Raw genomic sequence first — 3,849 nt, 5'->3', positions numbered from 1 at the left:
GAGGCATGGAAATAAATACGACTGAATATCTTGAGTCGGAAAAAACTCAACTGTAAAATGTATCTTCATCCATAATCCATATCCTATACTGTTGGTGGAAACATGTACCGTAATTTTCGGACTATAAGCCGCGCCTTTTTTCGACGCTGCGGCTTATTTAACGGTGCGGCTAATCTATGGATTTTTACAGCTAACGGCCAATAGGGGGCCTCCTAAATCTATGGATTTGTACAGGTTACAGTCCACCACCTTTAACTCTATGGGGTCTATGGCCGGTCCGCGGACCCGCACCTTTAAGCGGCGGGCTCCAGCAGGAAAAGCTGGAGGCCGGAAAAGAGTGAGACAGGTAGCGCGCAAAAGTAAAAGTGGAACCGAGAGTGGTACGAGAGACAGAACGAGAGCAAGACAGACAGACATTAGAGCGAGACAGTTTGTCCCCGTACCACTGGTTGAAAACCACTGCTGTAGATCACTGCCGGTACGTGCGCTGGGAGCGCACCGTTTAAGTTTGAAAGTTGAAAAGTTTGTGTGTCTGAAACGCTATGTGATACAGTACAGTTTACACAGCACATGTTCTGTAGCTACTATTGCACTAAATGGTAACACTTGAATACGTTATGCAAATATGCAACTTGTTTGTTGAAATGTTAATAAATGGGAGCTTCCTCAAACAGCCATCTCTTTCCCGACAATCCCCTCTGTGAACCCTTACATATGGTAATTAAACATTAAAACACCTGCGGCTTATAGTCCAGTGCGGCTTATATATGTACACATCATTCAATTTAGCTGCTGCGGCTTATATTCAGGTGCGCCTTATAGTCCGAAAATTACGGTAGTCAATCACCAGGAAGATAATCGCCAACACTTACCTGAACCTAAAAATCTTCACTTTCATGCAAAACGGGAGCAAATGCCGTTTTCAGAGCCTCAAATATGGAAATTTTCCTCATGTTATAAAGTGTAAAGTGAACATTTTGTGGTTTTTAAACTGAAGAAAATACAATTCTTAAATGTTCTGGCATTTTATAAACCAATTGATTAATCGCCTCATCTAGAAAGTAATCTGGAGATCATGAAAATATTCCTTGGTTGCGGTGCTGATGGGTAACATGGAGGAATTGCTTGGTTTGTTTCTGGGTGTGTGATCACTTGTGTTTCTCAAATACTCGTCCTCTTTGGTGACATCTGGAACTAAAAGATATGCTGTTCAGCGAATAATCCTTTAATCTGATTTCTCTGTGCACTTCTCAGTGTTGAATCACGGGTTTCTTTGGAGGTGGAATCATGTTTTTCCTTCAGGCTGAAAGCGGTGGCGGGTCTTTTGTGTGGTGGTGCTGATGGTGTTTTACAATGACCCTCTCATTGTCTCCCAACATTTGTTTTTGGCACCAGCTTCTCTGATGTGTATGTGTGTCTTCATGTTTTGTCTTCTCTGCAGCCCTCTGAAAAGTGCGGCGTTCTGAATGTGACAAAGATCACCGAGCACGGCAAGAAAGTACGGTGAGTCTCCCGGACTGAAACTTCACCAGTTTGGACTCAATGCTGCATAACAAAGAGTTTTAAAGGAAGCCTGTGAGGATATGAACTTATACTCGAGTCCTATGGAGTATTTGTAAGTGTATCCCTGCACACAAGCGCGCAACTCAATACTGCAGCTCGCTTTTAATGCTTTCCTCCTGATAGTGAGTTAGTATGGAAACAAATGAGAAACCAATGCAAGGAAGAGGAAGAAGAATTACAATTGCAGTCAAAGATGTAATCCATGATTAGTTTGAGCACAGTGATGTGTGAAAGCATGAATACAAACATAACTTTTGTTTATATTCAAAAACAACTCTTTAGGCTAAAATGTCTTGTTTTTATTATTACGTTTAATAGTTCAAAATAAGAGAAACAAGCTGACCAATACTTTGGTACTCGACATCATTAACACCCGGACCCATGACATCATCATCACTTAGGCTTGATACTGCACTCTGCTGAATAGAGAGAAGCTCTCTGCAGATTTCATATGCTTTATAGTATTAGTTTTTAAGTGTTTCTGAACTCTGTGTTGCAGGAAGAACTGGACTTCCTCCTGGACGGTGCTGCAAGGATCCTCGCTGCTGTTCACCAAAAACCAAGGAGGCGGGACCAGCTGGGTGAGTGACAGCAAGCTCTTACATCTACAACACGGATCCTTTCTAGAGAAATAGGCACACGGCGACCAACAAAAGTGAGGCTTATGAAAGGACGACATGCAAGGATACGATTTGTCAGATCAAGTCAGAAAGGTTTTTTGTATCGCAGCAACATCAACAAGGACAAATACCAAAACAATAACATTACGATACACAATACATATTTGTTACTGTAGTATTATATCACTATCATATCACCATGACTGCTCAACAGAGTTACTGCAAGGAACCTCTCTTGTTTTGACCTAAAAGTTGATCAGTTAGGAATCAACCTTTAAATCTAATTGTGTGTTCTTCACTATCAAAGCAGAATATTGTTCTCTCCTCTCTGAAGATGTTTATTAGTGATGGGAATTAGGGCTCTTTGAAGGGGAGTCGGATCTTATGGCTCCGTTCCTTTCCAGTGCCGTTTTTTTGAAGGGGGCGGGGCTAATAGGTTTATCTGCGAAATAATCACCAGGATAATGATGACTGCCAGAAATCTACTTTTACTCACAGAAAAAATGTGTAACTTGCTACATCTCTCAGCCAAACTACTAATCAAGCAGCGTTATGTCATCATCTACGGCTAATGTGCATTCAGGAAAGCAAGTTGCTTTAAAGGCGAGTGGATTTATGGCAGGCCGTGAACCAACGATAAAAAGAACGGCTCTCACCAAGTACGACTCGGTTCCCTTCGTTGGTACCAAAGAGCCGTTCAAAAGAATCGGATCGCTCGCGAGCGTCACATCACTAAAGTTTATATTAACTGTGTTGTGTTTGAATCTCCTTCCTTTGTGTCCTCTCTGTTCAGTTCGGAGGCGGTCAGTCTACGCCAGAGTTCACTGTGGACCTGAGGGGGGGCTCGGTGGAGTGGGCCTCCAAGGACAAATCCAGCAAGAAGCACGTTATAGAGGTGGGGGAATTTCACTCGCTTTGTTGTTGTTGTTGTTATTTATAATTTAAAGAATGCACTGAAAGGCCTCAGAAAAGTAGTTTCCCCTAGGCCTCTTCCCAAGCACCAAGGCTGCTTTTAAGACACTTCGCCATCTAATATTCATTCCTTTATTTGTTGTTGATGACATCTAGACTTCATGCAGTGTTATGATGATGAATTGATCTGAAAATAGATACGACAAAAACCTTAAGGTGAAGTTAATAAAACAACATTGTTACAATTTTAGCATCCCTTTAAGTTTAATTTAGAAGCAAATATTGAAGGTGCTTCTAATGTTTCTGTTTTCAAACTGACTCTCACCTTTTGTTACAACTGCTTACACACTAAATGCAAATGTATTTGGGCTAGATCAGTGCTTCTCAAATTGTGGTCCGCGGACCACTGGTGGTCCGTGAGTATATTGGTAACATTTCTTATTTGAAATAAATAAATAAATTTAAGTTTTCCGCACTCTCGTGGGAATATCTCCGCAATGGAGCGAGGTTAAGTTTCACTTTCGGTTGCATGATATAGCCCAGCGCAACACCTTCATCACACATGTTGCCACTTGTTTGTACCATTTTCAGGCGATTTGTAATCTGTTCTAGAAAAACGATGTATTTTTTTATATTTGTGGAGTTAGGTGGTCCGCGAGTGTTTTTTTATTGGTTAAGTAGTCCTTGGTATGAAAAAGTTTGAGAAACACTTCTCTAGCCTTTAACTTTTGGAGTAGCTATTGGTTCTTACCCT

At 41.3% G+C, this 3,849-nt stretch overlaps 1 long non-coding RNA gene across 1 annotated transcript; it reads left to right on the top strand.

Moving 5' to 3' along the window:
• The first annotated feature begins 998 nt into the window (after positions 1-998).
• On the top strand, positions 999-3,081 carry LOC104967736 (uncharacterized). Its single transcript, XR_800758.1, has 3 exons — positions 999-1,503; positions 2,063-2,144; positions 2,977-3,081. It is a non-coding gene; the product is annotated as an uncharacterized lncRNA (long non-coding RNA).
• The last annotated feature ends 768 nt before the right edge of the window (positions 3,082-3,849 follow it).

Source organism: Notothenia coriiceps, unplaced genomic scaffold (assembly GCF_000735185.1).
Source record: "Notothenia coriiceps isolate Sejong01 unplaced genomic scaffold, NC01 NC01_scaffold00037627, whole genome shotgun sequence".
NCBI classification, from domain to species: Eukaryota; Metazoa; Chordata; class Actinopteri; order Perciformes; family Nototheniidae; genus Notothenia; species Notothenia coriiceps.
The sequence above is the reverse complement of the archived record's forward strand: the minus strand, read 5'-3'. Positions and strand labels throughout refer to the sequence as shown.